At 39.2% G+C, this 17,575-nt stretch overlaps 1 long non-coding RNA gene across 1 annotated transcript in view; it reads left to right on the top strand.

Moving 5' to 3' along the window:
• The first annotated feature begins 16,222 nt into the window (after positions 1 to 16,222).
• The window catches only part of LOC147829190 (uncharacterized), a 44,178-nt gene continuing 42,825 nt past the window's right edge, over positions 16,223 to 17,575 (top strand). The window contains exon 1 of the long non-coding RNA XR_015449449.1: positions 16,223 to 16,752. This is a non-coding gene — a long non-coding RNA (uncharacterized LOC147829190). The remainder of the gene's footprint in view (positions 16,753 to 17,575) is intronic.

Raw genomic sequence — 17,575 nt, 5'->3', positions numbered from 1 at the left:
CTGAGGTAGATATTTGAAATGTAAGTACTTTTAATAAAATTAGATTTCTTCCCTTTTTGTGGTTGACAGACATGATTATTTTCCCTGCAGAAAGAATTAAGTGCACTAATAATGCTCAATTTTAAATATAATAATTCTATAAATTTTATAGAAAATATAGTTTGTGAATAATAGCATCCCCCCCCCATCCTAATAGCACTTATTTTCTTGGCATCAAATTATTCAGGACTTCTAGTACTTCTAGTACATTAATCAAAATTGATGGTATTTGTATTCTTCAGCTCACATACATGCACATATGCACATATAGTAGCAATAATATATATGTGCACATCTATGTGCATAGGATATTTTCCTATTGTTTCTACTATGTATCAAGACATTTACCATATATTGCAAAACACTTCTGTATAGTCATAGGCCCTATATTACATATTATTTATATATTGGCTTACTATTATAACATTTTTAAATGCAATTTTCATCTTGACTACTTCTTCCATGGTATCTTTAATTTGTCCAAGAAAGTTTTTCCTATCTTGCAGTTGTGAAGATATTCTCCTACAATCTTTTGTCAAAGCTATATAGCTGTGTTTTCCATGTTTTGCTCTAGAATCCATCTGTAGCTATTTTTATGTGCTATTAGGAAGTGTTCTATGTAATGTTTTTCCATTAATACATCCACTTTTTCCTGAACACCTAGAAAGGACCGAGTGTTTCTCCTTGCTGCTCTGCTACGCTGTCTCTGTTGTTAACCAATGGTCCACGTGGTGGCTTGTGTGGGGATCTGTTCAGCATACCCTTGCCTGTGCCTGTGTCTTAGAGAATTTTGCCTGTTTTATCTTCCAGCACATTCAATGTTTTTATTTTTGTGTCTAGGTCTCTGACGCACCTTGATTTGATCTGTATTATTCCACATTTTTTAAAAAAATAACTTTATTATCAAACACACACACATACAAAAAATTAAAACCATTCAAAGAAGAACAATGCAAGGGAAGAAAAACTACAATAATATTTGAATACAGTAGAACTCAATCAAAACAAAACTGAAAAGCACTTAAACATTTTTCCATATAACTTAAGAAAGCATCTCAAGCATCAACAAGACATCAGAGGATGTGATTTGTTTCAGAAAGTTCCCCAAAACCAACATTGAACAAATAGTGGTCTGGAAAAAAACTCCAGTTATCTAGCAGACTCCACATAAGCCAAGCTTCTCCCTAATTTAAATTTTGATACAGTCATATGACACGTGATGGAAACAATCCTAGAAATATGTTATTAGGCAATTTCATCTGTGTGTGTATCCTAAATTACACTTTCAGTTTCTCACACTAGAGAAACTATTCAGTATTTACACATGTGTGTCCTATTTATTTCACTTAAGAGGATGGCCTCAACATGCATCCATTTAGCTATAAATGTCTCTAGTTTCTCGTTCTTTAAGGCTGAGTAGTACTCCATTTTATAAAAAACCACATCTTCTTTATCCAGTTTCCAGTTAATGGGCACTTGGGCTATTTCCAAGATTTAACTATTACAAATGGTGCTGCTGTGAACATGGGTGCACATATATCACTGTAGTATGATTCTTTTAATTCTTTTGGGAAGATACCCAGCAGGGGACTACCTGAGTCAAATGGGACCTCTAGTCCTAGTTCTTTGAGATATCTCCATACTGATTTCCACAGTGGTTGCACCAGTCTGCACTCCCAGCAAAAATGGAGAAGGGTTCCTTTCTCCCCACACCCCCACCAGCATTTGTTATTGGTTGATTTCTTAATAGCAGCCATTCTTTCTAGGGTGAGGTGGAATCTCAGTGTTGTTTTCATCTGTATCTCTCGAATGACTAGTGATGTTGAACATTTTTTCATATATTTATTTGCTGCTTTTACTTCTTTGAGAAATGGCTGTTCATTTCAGATGCCCATTTTTTAATTGGGTCTTTGAATTTGGGGAGTCTGATTTTTTTGAGTTCTTTATATATTCTAGGTAGTAGTCCTTTGTCTGAGGTACAGTTGCTGAAAATTTTTTCCCATATTGTAGGTTGTCTCTTAGCTCTGTTGGTGGTTTCTCTTGCAGTGCAGAAGCATTTTGACAAGATTAAGATCCCAGTTGTTGATTCTTTGTGCAAGTTCCCATGCCACTGAGGTTTTGCTCATAAAGTCTTTTCCTATGCCAATGTCTTCAAGAGTTCTACCTAATTTATCTTCTAGCAAGTTTAGTGTTTCTGTCCTAATGTTTAAATCTTTAATCCACTTCGATCTTAATTTAGTGCATGGTGATATGCATCGGTCAAGTTTTAATCTTTGGCAGGTTGAAATCCAGTTTTTCCAACACCATTTATTAAATAGGCTATTGTTCCTCCAATGAGGATGGTTGTCTCCTTTGTCAAAGATGAGGTGGCTGAGCATATCTGTAGTTGTTTCTGTATCTTCTAATCTATTCCACTGATCCTCAGGTCTGTTTCTTTGCCAATACCATGCTGTTTTATCACAGTAGCTTTGTAGTATAGTTTCAAGTTGGGGATTGTAATATCCCCAGCCATATCTCTGTTGCCTAAAATTTCTTTCACTATTCTATGTATCTTCTGGTTCCAAATGAATTTTTTGATTGTTTTCTCTAGTTCTGTGAAATATATTGTTGGGATTTCAATCAGAATTGCATTAAATCTATATAGTAGTTTTGGAAGGATGGCCATTTTCACTATACTGGTTCTTCCTATCCAGGAACAAGGGATGTCTTTCCATTTTCTTATATCCTCTTCAATCTCCTTTTTCAAAGTGCTGTAGCTTTCAGTGTAGAGGTCTTTTGCTTCCTTTGTTAAATTGACTCCTAGATATTTCATTTTTTTGGACGCTATTGTAAAAGGAATTGTTTCCCTAATTTCTCTCTCAGTGAGTCTTTTATTTGTATATAAAGAGACTATTGTTTTTTGAGTGTTGACTTTATATCCAGCTACTCTACTGAATCTGTCAATTAAGTCTAAAAGTCTTTTGGCAGAGTATTTTGGGTCTTCTATGTAAAGTATCATATCATCAGCAAATAATGACAGTTTAACTTCTTCCTTTCATATTTTTATTCCTTTCATTTCTTTTTCTTTTCTAATTGCTGTGGCTAATGTTTCAAGAACAATATTAAACAAGAGTGGTGATAGTGGGCATCCTTGTCTTGTTCCTGATTTTAGCATGAAAGTTTTCAGTTTTTGACCATTTAGTTTGATGTTGGCTGTTCGTTTTTCATAGATAGCCTTAATCAAGTTGAGATAAAGACCTTCTATTCCAATTTTCTGTAGGTTTTTTAATCATGAATGGGTGTTGGATTTTGTCAAATGCCTTTTCTGCATCTATTGAGATGATCGTATGGCTTATGTCCTTGAGTTTGTTAATATAGTGTATTACATTTATTGATTTATGAGTGTTGAACCATCCTTGCATCCCTGGGATAGATCCGACTTGGTCAGGGTATATGATCTTCTTGATGACCCCCTGTATTCTGTTTGACAGTATCTTGTTGAGGACTTTTGCATCAATCTTCATTAGGGAAATTGGCCTGCAGTTTTCTTTTTGGGTTGTGTCTTTCCCTGGTTTTGGAATCAAAGTAATAATTGCTTCCAGGAATGAATTTGGAAGCTTTGCTTCCCTTTCAATTTCCTTGATGAGTTTAAAGAGTTCTTCTTTAAATGTCTTGTAGAATTCAGCAGTGAAGCCATCAGGACCTGGGCTTTTCTTTGTTGGTAAATTTTTTATTACATTTTCAATTTCACTCATTGTAATTGGGGTGTTTAGAATTTCTATATCTTCTTCATTTAACTTTGGTAATTCCTATGTATCTAGAAATCTGTCCATTTCTTCTGTGTTTTCCATTTTATTAGAGTGTAGGTTCTCGAAGTAAGTATTGATGATGCTTTGGATTTCTCCTGGATCTTTTGTGACTTTACCTTTTTCATTCTTGATTGCATGGATCTGAGCCTTTTCTTTCCTTTTTTTGATAAGGTTGGCTAAAGGTTTATTGATTTTATTTATTCTTTCAAAAAACCAACTCTTTGATTCATTAATCTTTTGTATCATTCTCTTAGTCTCCATTGCATTCATTTCTGTTCTGATCTTTATAATTTCCTCTCTTGTATGGGCTTTGGGGTTGTTAAGCTCTTCTTTTTCTAGGAGCTTGAGGTTTTGCATTAGGTTATTTATTTGAGTTCTCTCTGTTTCCCTAATACAGGTATTGACTGCTATGAATTTCCTGCTTAGAACTGCTTTCATTGTGTCCCATAGATTCCTGTATGTTGTACTGATATTATCATTTACTTGTAGAAAGTGTCTAATTTCTTTTTTAATTTTCTCTGTGACCCATTGGTTGGTCAGGAGGGTATTATTTAATTTCCATGTGTTCTTGGGAGTTTTGTGTTTCTTATGTCATTGATCTCCAATTTTATTGCACTATGATCTGAAAACATACAGGGAGTAACTTCAGTTCTTTTACATTTACTTAGACATGTTCTATGAGCTAGCATGTGATCTATTTTAGAGAATGACCCATGTGCAGCCAAAAAGAATGTCCATTCTGATTTTGTGGGGTAGAACAGTCTGTAAACATCTATTAAGTCCATTTGTTCAATAGCTTGGTTCAATTCTAGAATTTCATTGTTAATTTTTTTGTCTAAATGATGTCTAATTGTGATAAAGGTCCTTGTCATGATGTTTTACTATTGATTTTACTTTTTTTTTTTTTTTTTTTCCTTTCCCTTTAGTTTCTTACCTTGCCTTGTGGCTTCCCTCTGTTAGGCCTCATGTAGTTGTGATCTTCATTGCCTTTTTCTAGGATATTGCTTAGAGTTGTTTGGAGTGCTGGTTTGGTATTCATGAAATTTCGGAGGTGTTCTTTGTTGTGAAAGTAATTTCCCCATCGATTTTGAAAGATAATTTTGCAAGATACAACAGTCTAGGTTGGAAGTTATTTTCTTTTAGGGCTTGAAATACTTGACTCCAGGCTCTCCTCGACTTGACGGTTTGTGTTGAAATTTCTGCCATGATTCTGATAGGCTTTCCTTTATAAGTGAATTGTTTCTTTTCTCTAACTGCCTGTAGGATTTTGTTCTTCTATTGGGTTTCTGGGATCTTAATTATTATTTGTCTAGGCTTAGATGTTTTTTATCATGGCTAATTGGAGTTCTGTATCCCTTCCTTGTCTGAATGTCCAATTCTCCACCTCTGGGAAGTTTTCTACTATTACTTCTGTGAACAGCTTTTTTTAATGTTGATTGTATTTTCTCCTGTTTTTTCATGGACTCCTATTAGTCTTATGTTATTCTTCCTTGCATCATCTAGCAGCTGCTGGATTGATTTCTTGTCGTCCCTTACTATTTTTAAGAAATCTCTGTTTTCATGGTCCTTAACCACAATCCTGTCTTTTATATCTGATATTCTATCTTCAGATTCCCTCAATCTGCTATGCATGCTTTCCATGGAGTTTTTAATCTCCTGAATATCTGTTTGAATCTGTTTCATGAATTCCATTTCTTTCTTATGTTGGGTGCTCATGGTTTCTATTTCTTTCTTATGCTGGGCATCATAGCTTCCAGCATATTTCAGCTCATCTATTTTTTTTTGTCTCTTTCTGTTCTAGAGCCTCTAATTATGTCTTTCATTCTGCTCACCATCTCTGTAGTTATCTGGGAGATTATTTCTGATTTGAATTTTTCTAGAGCCTCATTCATCTGCTTTGTTACTTCCTGTGCTATCGGTTTAGGGTATCCAGGTGGTTGATTACCATACTTTTCCACCTCATTTTCCCCGAAATTGCCTTTTGTGGGGTGGAAGCCTGGGTTTGTGACTTGCTTAAATGTCTTTTCACTTTTGATTTTTGGTACTGTCAGTTATAAGTCAATGAGTCCCAGTAAGCCAGTCACAGACCCATGAGATTCAGACAGACTTGAGGCTGCAAGTCCCAAATTGAGCTCCCCGCCCTCCCACAGGACCGAACTCCACAAAGCTCTACTACAGGTTCCAGCTGTCTTTCCCTTGAAAATAGTCCAGGATCAAATGGGAGGTGATGATCTCTCCAACTTACCAAGCACGGCGGTCTCGTGTGCCTATATTGCAGAGATTATCTTCACTTCTCCAGTGGGCTTCAGTTTTCATCAGGGAGCCTGAGAGAGGCCCTTTCTCTGCTGTTCACCTCTGCAACTCAGGACAATGGTCTTTATGTCTCCCTGTGCCTCTGTATTGTGGAACCGGGTAGCTGCACAGCCAAGAGGCTGTTGTTACAGGCGCCTGTGTGGCCCAGCCTGCATCCTGTGGGCCTGTGGGGGGAGTCTTCACAGTATCCTGGATGCAAGCGGGCAGGGCAAGCCAGATGGAGCAGGGTGTAGCTACCCGTGTCTGACCTTAAGGCCAAACTCTATTCCACAATTTTGTGATTGCTCCATTTCCTGGACAGAAGTTAGTTGTAACCTTAAGTTATGCTTCTTACATGCAGATACCTCCTAGCTATTTCCTTTGTTTTGTAGATTGGGAGTTTGACTATGTGCTATGTCACTTTTTACACATATGTATATAAATTCAGCTAAGTGAAAGTTGAAATATCGAGCGTGTGGATTTATCAGCCAAATTTATCAGTGATATTATGTTTTTAGAAGTACATATTGCCCTCCCTTATTTTCTTTAAATTTGACTTATGTATAATTGACCTTCTCATTAAATCTCCCATGTATCCTAATCTCTTCTTTATTGTGCACCTTTGGTTGCTTTGTGTTAATTTTTAGGTAAATTATTCTGACTTATTTTTCAGTTCATTAATTGTTCTCAGGTTTGTCCAATTGCATCAAACTCTTCATTGAGCTTTTAATGTTAATCAATAAATTTAATTTTTTAAATTAAAATTTAACGAAAGTATTTTTCTTTATCAAGTTGTATTTACTTGTTTTTTAAAAAAATCTACATTTGCAGTTTTGTATTCTCTAAGATATTTCAACAATTTTCTTTAATTTCATTAAATATACATATATTTTAAAGAAATATACATGTATATATGTGTATATATATTTACATATATATATTATGATCTAATAATTCCAGTCTTTGATCTCTTTTCCCTTTTTCTTATCTTTTATAGCACTGGTTAGATTTAGTCACAGTGTGTTTTTGTGTGAATGATTTTCTCTATTAATACATTTTAACAAAGGTTTCCAGTGTATGCCTAAGCTTAAAATGAAAGTACATTTTCCAGAAAGTATTCATATTTTCAATTTCTTTGCCAAGTGCTTGAGATAATACCAAAAGGAAAAACTTTATATATGTCCATTTTTGGAACTATATTTGGGCAACTCAGTCAAAAGTTGAGCTAATATTCACAGCCAGACACTCAGAGCCTCTGGGGGAAAATACTTGTCTCCCCCACACCCGTTCCCCCCATACCAGGACCACATAACTTTCCCTGAGAGAACAGCAGCAGCCCGCCATTGTCCCACAGACCAGCCAGAGCAGTCCCTGGGTAGATCCTGTGTGAGTGTCTGGCAGCCTCCCACTTTGGGACAGAGTTGTTACTGGATTAGATTTGAGTCTTCATAATTCCAGTTCAGTTTCTAAGTTCCCAGAGAGGCAACTTGTTTAGTTTGCCTATGTTTATCCAATATTTTAAATTATTTCTGGTGTTATTGCTGGTCCCAAAATGGAGCCTTCCATCGATTTTAGCATAAATCATGGTCTTCCATTTAAATTAATACCCATAGTGAAAAGACTTGGGCATATCTAGCTGTACAGATGTACCATAAACCAGTGGAGCAATGAACTCACCAAGGGTTAGGGTTATCCCAAAGAAGTGCAATTCTTCTATATTGGGCAAACTAGTTGGGATTGCATGTAGGGGACATGAAATCCAAGGCAGGTGAATGGGTTGGTTGACATAAGAAAAGTAAGGGACAATAAAATTTGGTTGGAGAGATAGTTCCAGATTGCTTTAGGATTGCTGTCAGTATTTAAATTGAGAGAGATTATATTTTTAAGAGGGTGATAGTTATCGTAATGTCGAGGTTCTGTTTTGAGGTTGGTAGTGGGTGGCTGATATGCGGTAGACAATAACAGCATTGAAAAATATAAGGAAAAGCACAGAGAAATCAACATGGAGATCACAGCCCAGTCATTGTCCTGACAAATGACAGGACTAGATCTGGCTCTTGTTGCTAAGAAATACTGACTACACCCCATAAGGGCTGTTCACATCTTCATCCTGTTTTTATTCTGTCTTGAAATAATTATGTCTTTTATTGACAAAAGAATCCTTACAAAGAGCTCCCTTTTGAAGGTATGATGAGTGGATTTACCCCTCAAATACAGTATATTATTAACTGAAAATATGATACAAATGGATATCCCAACTTTAATTTTTGATATATTAATGAGAAGATTAGAAATAGAATATAAAATCTTAATAATGATATATTGAATAAAATAATTCACATTTTATAGTATGGTTTGGGGGGAATGTAAAAATATAAATTATTACTAAGATAATATATAAGACACTTTAATTTACCTCTCAAGACGTCTTCCATGTTCTTCTATTTTAATACTTTATTTCTTTTCCTTCTGTTATTGTCTTTGTATTTTTTAAATTGAAACGTTTAAAATATAATGTACTTCTTCACTCAATTATACGGATTATCACTTTTTGTCATAAGGAATCACTCAACTAGTTCTAGTCTAGGAGTTATAAAGTCCTAGATGGTTTAATAAGATTTATTTTTGAAATATTATGTGGCATCACGAATATATAAACACTCAACTTTGGATTTACTTTAAATTAGAATTCTTTGCCTCTTCTTGAACTTCTTTACTCTTATTTATATGGTAATAGTTTCTTCATGTAAAATTGTAATGTGTATATCGATACACCCATTTTAGTGAATAATCATGTTTTATGTGAAATATTCATGTCTGTCTGGCTTTAGTTCAGTCACTTAGATAATTTTTCTGTCGTGAAGTTAGAAGTAGCTGAGGGCTTTGCTTCCGATGTACTCAGTCAGTGGAGCTTATGAAGGAAGGACCGGAGTCCTGGGAAGGGTCTGACCGTCGCCTCAGTCACTCCTCACGGAGAGCTCCCCAAGCTCCCTGTTCCCACTCATGGGTCAGACATGGATGTCCTGTGCTGCCTCCCTCACGGGGCAATGCACTAAGAAACTATCGTGCGTCAGAGGCGCGTGAGCTGAGAGCCGCAGGTGTGAAACGCGTCTCACGTGTCGTGTGCCTCTCTCAAGTTCCTCAGTTCTCCCCAGTCGGCTTCAGGAGAAGGAGCTCAGCAGTGAGGAAACGCGCAGAGCAGGGCCTAGGAGCCTGGTCCACCGGGCCCCGCTGTGGGAACCTGACGGGTGAACTCTCCTGAAAGCCATCGGGAGGTTAAGAAATGCTGGGATTCTTACACATTTGAAGTTCTGCGGTATTTCAGTGACGAATCACTTAAAGGAGTACTCCATTCTCCTCAGCTGGCGCTAAAGGAAAAGACACTGACGTATCTTCAGTACTAAAGGAGTTAGTTCCGTGGTAGCAGTGCAAGGAGTTATGTTTGTAAATGTTCAGGTAAAATCTTAGCACTTTCAACAATCATTTTCATTTTCTGTGCTTCTCTTTTTCACGTTTCCTTCAGACACACGCCACTGACGTCTAAGGTGGACTTGCTTAAAACTCCCCAAGGAAGAAGCTGACAGACCCAGCAGGTGCTTTCTTTTACACCAGGTTCTCGAGATGCTTCTTTGTGAGTGGTTTTGTGTGGAGCTTAGAATAGATGATGGATGGGGCTGCTCCATATCACTTTTAATGATTTTTTTAAAATTTTGAAGCCCTCGGTTTTTCGGTGAGTGGCCTAATAAAACGACACGCCTAGACATATGTGGGAAGAGTGAAGAGATTATTTTAAGTTTAATTGGCTCTAGTCCCATTTCATTAGAATGTCATTCTACTAAAACATGAAAGGAATGACATGAAGTCTGGAGGAATAACAGAAAGGATCTGGTTTTCATTTCATCAGTTCCATGCTCACTGAATATACTGAGCCCACATATTTGAAGACATAAATAAATAGCACCCAGCAGGGCTCTTCATAGGTTACAAAGCTTTTCTTCGACACCACTGTCACGTCACACAAGGCTAGAGAGGTGGGTGCTGAGTTTACAGGAGATTGATTAACTGGCAGATGTGGAAGTCAAAAATACAGTATCTCACATCAAGATTATTTACTGAATATTGAATTATGCAGCCAAGTCTGTGAAAAAATTATTGAATGGTCTCAAAATGAAACACGTTTGCCTTTAGAAAATCATCGAACTGAGTATGCTGAAGAATAGCTTGGCTCCTCGGGTCAGCTCGGGGCATGTTAGGGTCCAGCAGTCCCCGAAGGCTCCTGTGCGGATGCGTGGTCCCCGAGGGTGTGCTGATGTGATGGTGGAGATGTGAGGAAGAGGTAGGCACTGGGGACCTGCCAGGGAATGGTGACTGTGTCCTGGACCCTTGTCCTTCCATGTCTCTCCCTCCCTCCCCTCCCACTTCCTTCATGCATCTCCACCTCACCACAGTCCCAGATACAATGATCACGGGCCGAATCGCTGAGATTAGGAGCCAAAATTCATCTTTTCTTCTTTTCTTTCTCAGATATTTGGTCATAGTGATAGAAAGCTGACATAATGTTAAAAGAAAAAAGAAATTTAGTGTTCACGTCTTCAAACATAAGAGAGTCTGTCATCATGGAGAAACAGCTCATCTGAAAATCCAGCTTCTGAGAAAGAGTCTATAAATTGGGTCTGGATTGCTGTTTCCCAGGCATATTTATTATACCTTATTTAAATAGGTAAACACGGATTTGATACCAAACTATACAAAGCTTTAGTTCTAGGAGTGTATTATTATATCCTTACTTTGTATGCTTAACTATCCCACCTAAAACGAACATTTGTCTGCGATAATAGTTAAGAATTTACCTTGTTCCCCCCCACCAAAGTATTGGTATTTAATTTTCCCAGTGCTGTGTGATGAAAAACCTGTAATTAAGCCACTGTAATTTTCCATTATTTTGTATTGGTTTTGCTTATAATAGAATTTTTTGGTGATATCTATGTTTCTCCATTGCTTTCATGCAAACATCACATTATTTTACTATGTTGTAATGTTCAACAAAAAAACTATATTAATAATTTTTCTCTTGAAGGAATGATGTTATTCTTTTAAACAAAATTAAAAAAAAAATTATATCTTCTCTACATACTGTCTTCAGGTGTTCCTCACAAGCACAGTGGCTCTGCCGTCTTACATCAGCTTCTCAGCTTAACCAGTGCCTGAGACACCTGCAAGCGTGGGTTAAGTTGAAAGTCCCCCTTACCCTCAAGGCACCAGCTTAGACAGGAGGATGGCCCCAGGCCCACGGCTCTCAAAGTCACCACTGTGACTCCTGCCGATTAGAGTGTAAATTCTTCTATGTAAGCCTCCACACGTCCCATTTTAACAGTTATTCTGTCTGCAGGGGCTGAACCAGCCACAGTGCATACTGTTCTCCTTCACATTTACTCTTTCATCAACCTTGTTCTGCAAGAAGCTTAATTTTAACTCTACAATAAGCATCATGCAATGCTTGGGCCTCCTTGGCCTGAAGCCTTGATAGTCAGTTGGTTGAACACTGCTGTCCGTCAGATTTCTCTGGAAGCCTCCAGGGGACAAAATTCCCCAGGCACTTCCATGCTGACAGCAGTTTGTGAACTCTTTACATGGAAAAGTCGGGCTTTTTGGATTTTACATTTGCTCACATTTATTTCTCCTTTAGTAAGTAGATTAAATATATCCCTCTTTGATAACAAAGCATTTCCGTTGAAAAGTCTACTGATAAAATTTTCTATCACATGTAAGTTATTGTTTTTGTCTTGGTTCCCAAATGTGCTTCTGTTTTAATATTTTTAAGTGTAATAACTTTATGACACTATATCCTGGAGCTGGTCAACCTGGGACAAGATTCTGAGTACCCAGTATCATTCACTTTGAATTTCCATTTGTTTTTAACTTCAGGGAAATGTTCTTACATCATAGATTTTTTAATTTGTTCTTTATCTATGCTTTGGTCTTGTTCTCCAAGAAGTCCTATTCCATATGCTGTGTTTTGTTTCTTCTTCGCCTAATCTTCAACAACTGCCTATTTCTACTTCATTCCTTTTATCTCTGTATTTCTTCTGACTTTAATAATTGTTCTTTCATTATTCTGCATTGCAGAAAGTATTTTCTCAAAACGTATTCTTTTTTCCTTCTGGTTGTTATTTACTATTTTTGCCTTTAGTTTTGGTTATTTTCTGAGGGCCTCACCTCCTTTCTGCTCTCTTCTGACTGTCGCTCGTGTTCTATCATGTCACATCACTTTCACAGGGCTTGTAACTCCTCTGAAAATTCCCAGTTTTTGCATGACTGATATCATGCACATAATTTTATTTTTACTTATAATATAATGTATGAGATTTGATTTGGACTATCAGTAGTGGCTTATATTACACAGAATTCATTTTTCTGAATCTTTAAAAATAGGCATGGATCAGGGACTTTTCTAACTTCACAGTGTTTTATTTCCCCTTTTCCTAAAAATGTCGTGGCTTGCTTTCCGGGAGGGATTGTCTGAGTCCCTCACCCCAGCCTTCCCTCGCTCCCCCTCTGGACAGGCCCCTTTCTTCTCTCTGCTGACTCCGGCTCAGCTCGTTTAATTTCATCCCCTCCTGTGCAGTTTCAGTGCAGCTCTGTCAGTGGGATCCAGGTCTGTTGGGGGGATCCCAAGGCACAGGGCTGGGGGCCCCTGGGCCCCTCCGCCCAGGGATCTGGGTGAGGTGCTCAGGTACGGACACTGCCAGGCCTTCTGCTGGGGGTCTCTCCGTGCCTGGGCTTCCCTTCACCCACTTCACCCAACCCCAGGGGCCGGGGTTTCCATGCTGTATCCAGCTTCCTTGTGCTTGGGGCCACGGGGGACAACTTGCCAACTTAGTTTTGGTGCCACTATTGCCTATGAGTTTTGGTTTTTGCTAAACAATTTTGCTGCCTGTTTTTAGGCTGAAATTAGAAGAGATTAAATGATTGTTATTGCCATTTGGCAAGAATCTTCCATAATTACTATTTCATCAAATGTTTTAATATATTCTTTGCTTGGAAAATTTCTCTGGATATCCAGTTTGCCGCATTGCTAGGTCAAAAATTCTTTTCAAGAATTTAAATTTTCTGAGATTATGGAAATATTCAGATTACTTTTCTCTTATCTAGTTATTAGGCTTTGTCTGCTTGCTCTACAGTTTCTTTAACTCACTGATTTGACTTGCTTTCCTGTTTACTTAGTCTTTTGGGACTACACAATCATATTTTCTCATTGTAGATGTAACTGAGGGTGTAGTAATATATATTTTCTTCTGCAGGTTTCTTTAGTTGTGTGACTGAGCTGCTGAATAAATGAGGGAACGCTTCAAACTTCCGGAAAGAAAAGAAATTTTTAAAAAGTCCTTGCCCCTCTGCTGCCACACACATCCATATACAAGAGCTGTATATTTTTTAAGAATTTGAGATTTAGTGTTTACTTCTGTTTTTTAAATTGTAACTCACCAAATAGGCTTTTGATAGGCTAGGGAGACGGTTTAATAGACAAGTCTAAAAATTCATAATGCTACAAGATGACAATTCCTTCTAAAACTTCACACTGGATACTCCAGACTGGCCAACGGCCTCCCGTGCCCCGGGGAAGTTTCCCGGGTGCCCTCATCACCTTGGAGTCGGCGGAAGGCAGAGGAGGCTTTGCAAGCACTGAGTCTCGTCTGATTCATGCCAAGCCTCGCAGGCCCGGGAGGATGTTCGGGACCACGCAGTCTCTGACTCTGCGCTGCTTCCCACAGCTTCCCGGCCGGCCGCTCACTTGGCAGACGCCCACACCTTGAGTCCACAAGACGCGCATGAACATGTCACCACTCGTGGTCAGGGTGATCGCGACTAGGGATGGAGGCGTGAGACTAAGAGCCAGTTAGTTTATCCTCCGTCACTTGAGATCTCTCAACTGCCTGGTCTTCGAATTTTACCCAAAGCGAGGCGCACGTGCCTGTGCGTGATGTGCATCTGTTGTAAGGGCTGGGCCGTCATCGAGGCCAGGGTCCACTTCTGAGCCGAGCTCTGGTAACCTGTGCCTGGTTTCTTTAGTCTGCTCAGTGGCAGTAGATATGGACACTGTGCATCTCAGAGAGTGACAGCAAGAATGAAATTATTGTTTATGAAAGACACAGAATAGAAAGAATGCTGCTGGTGCCTAGTTTATTGTTTATGTTTTGGTGCACATGTCGCACAGCCTACACAGTTTGTTATGAAGACTAAGTTAAGACAGTGCATAGAAATATTTTGAAAATGATACATCTAAATGCACGTTTTGTAACTAGGTAGTGCTGTTCAGCTTTGGCAGAGGGAGCTTGAATTCTCCGTTCATGATTCCTTTAAAGGGCAGCTTGTGGTGCATCTGCTGCAGTGAGCGAATCTTAGCTACTGTCCCCTCGAGCATGACACCATGGGGCCTTTCCTGTCCCGGGGTCTGCGGCACACCCGGACCTGGTCATGTCCTGGGCAAAAGTCGCGGCAGAAGACGAAGAAAGGCAACATAAAAACCCTGCACACCAAAGCCTCTGCCGTGCCTACTGCAGGGTGACAGCGGCCGTGCCATGAACCAGCCTGCATGGCACACGACAGCCCCGCAGAGTCTCAGGGTAGGGTGATGGCCTTGGTCATCTGCCCAGTCGTTTTGAGAGACAGGGGTCTTGGGGAGCCAAAGCCCGATTGTGTGTCTTAAGAGACACCCAGTGCTGAGGGGCAGGCAGAGCTAATGCAATTCAACCAAACGGACACAGCCTGAAGGGGCAGAGCCACAAAGCGCTGCCCATCATTAACACCCGAGCCAGACAAACTGTTTAAAAAGCCAAAGAGATGTAATGAAATGGCAGCCCAATGGAACAGTCTGTGTGCTCCAGCCCAGGGGTGTGGTAAGCAGATTATAAACTGTCTGTGGAAAACAGGATTCTTCTTATGTTCCCCCAGGAAATTTAGACAGTCAGATGCTTTATTATTCTCTCACATTATATTATGAAAAAATTGCAGGAATTGGAGATGTATGGGATGCATGGATTTCCATAAGGAATCTTGTAAACCTTTAAAATATAGTTCTCAGTAGAAAATGTTATCTTCAGAACACCATTAACATCACATGCTCATTTTTAGTGCCTTCTAAATGTGTTTCCTATAAAGTGGCTCTGTTTTCTGTGGACATTCTCCCAGTTGCCTGTTAGCTATCAGAGAAGTCAGACCGCGCACTTCTAGACCAGTGGCGCCCTTTCTCTCCTGTATGGACAAGGGTGTTGGGTTGGAGGAGTGAGGAGCCAGTCCTCAGCACGGTGCAGTGCACACCGGGCTGGAGGCCGTCACTGCACGAAGGGCCAGGGAATGTTGCCACCCTTTGAGAAGTGGCCTGCACTCTGCTGCTCCTGATCCCTGCGCTGCTGTCACAGGTCGAATGCTCTCCTTGTGATGCAGTGTTTTCAAGACAGGCCGGGCACTGTCTCAGTTGGTAACATTTGTGTATCTCAGTGCATGCTGCAGCTTCAGCACCAGAGTCTTAGTTTTACTGTTGAGATTTTTACATTCTGTTTCTTCCCACTGCGAGCAGTGACATGAATGTCTGAGCTTTGAGGGAACTTTGAGAGAAATACACAAAGCAGCTGTAATGAAATACACAATGCTTGGCCTCACAAAACCTGGTGGGAATTTGGGAGTGCCTTCTCCCCAAAACTGCTTCTCTTTTTTTTAGTTTTAACCTTTATTAGTACATAATGTTTGTACAAATGATTATATTTAATTTTTTAGTGCTTATTCTTATTAGTACATGCTGTACAAATGTTTGTAGATGATGATTACATTCCTCCTGGGGGTTTGGTACGACACATAACACATCTTAATTCTTTGTACATCCCCTTCTACTTTATGTAGAAGTGTATTATATTTCAATGTGGGCAGATAGGGTGGGGGCAGCAGGCATGTGTGACCCCCTCTTCTTCGATAAGCTATTTGCCATGAAGTTTCAGTGTCTAGACATGTTTACAGGCCGCTTCCAGGAGCTTGTCTGGGGACAGTCTGCACGGTCACCCAAAATATCACACATGTCAGGCAACAGAGGGCTCTGTTGATAAGGAAATTTGGGGAGAGAAGACTCACTTTGCTAACCTGAAGACAAAGCAGAATTGTCCAGCTGACCAACAGTCACTTTTCCTCACTAGTTTGGAGAAAATTTGCTGAGAGAATGAAACAAAAAGAAAAGAAAATGAAAACTAAAATAACCATTTAGTCATCCAAGAGTCTTTCTGAACGGGACTGCTTCTCTTTCAGGAGTCACTGGCCGAGTAGCCGAAGGAGACCTGCTCTCGGTGTGGCTTGCTAGAGCAATACAGTGGGGCGGCCGGCTGTGCACAGGGCAGGGCCTGGGGATGGATCCAGAGGAGTCGCTGGACGGAAGCATGGGGAGAGCCCAGGCCCCGTGACCCGGGCTGTCATATTAGCCGGCAGAAGCCTGAGAACAAACCCCTGCGACACCAAGTGAAAAGGACTTTGAGGACCAGCTGGTGTCTTTCTCGGAAGGCAGAGCTTGTGATTCTTGATGAGGCCTAGGCTTGGTTTTGCCTCTCAATGTCCTCAGTCTAAACATTGCTGGGTAAGAAGAGATGGAAAGGTAAGTTACAAAGTGATTTTTCAGTTTTTAATTAATACTATGAATAATTTAAATATAAAGAGAATTGCCTGCACAGATTTAACAGAGAAACTGAGCATCAGAGAGTGTAACTGAGATAATCATGACATTGTAAACGATAAAGCAGTGATTTGAAAGCAGAGTTGGAATTCTCACTTTCTGATTCTTAAGGCTCTGCTCTTCCGTTTCTGGAATCTACTTCATCGGAGATCATGGTGTCAGCTTCCCAGCTGTACATTTTTAAAAGCAATATTGCAATTTTCATGTAACTCAGTTATGAAACCAGTCACACAAGAATTCAAGTTTTGAAATTCTTAAAGATCACAAGCCGTTTCTCCCTGCAAAGTAATATATGCTCCTATAAAAATTCCAAGCAGTTTGGAAGATTGTAAAATGGAAAGTAAGACATCACCACAAACTTCAAATGATTTTGTTAATATTTTCTTGTGAATTCATCCAAAAATATTTTATTAGCATTGTATTTTATCATAATATCAATGAAGCAAGCATATTGTTTTATGATTTTATTTTTCCATATAACAATATACCTAATAATCTTGAGCACATTTCTACAAGCATACTTACTGAAAAGAATGCTGAGTTCAAAATTGCTTTATGTGGTTGTCCATGGAATCATAGAATAATGTCCTCAAGGTGAAAGGGTTGTTTAAAGAGTGTGTGCTTTACATTTTGATAGCAGAATGTATTTCAAGTGTGTTTGAATTTCCATCCATAGTATATGAGAGCATTACTTCCTTAAGTATGACAGATGTGTTCATAGACTTGATCATGCATGTTTAATGGT

Source organism: Heterocephalus glaber, unplaced genomic scaffold, assembly GCF_053883595.1.
Source record: "Heterocephalus glaber isolate CG9 unplaced genomic scaffold, H.glaber_assembly_v1.0 deba00000678, whole genome shotgun sequence".
Taxonomy (NCBI): Eukaryota; Metazoa; Chordata; class Mammalia; order Rodentia; family Bathyergidae; genus Heterocephalus; species Heterocephalus glaber.
Note: the sequence above shows the minus strand (reverse complement) of the source record. Positions and strands in the feature narration are given on the sequence as shown.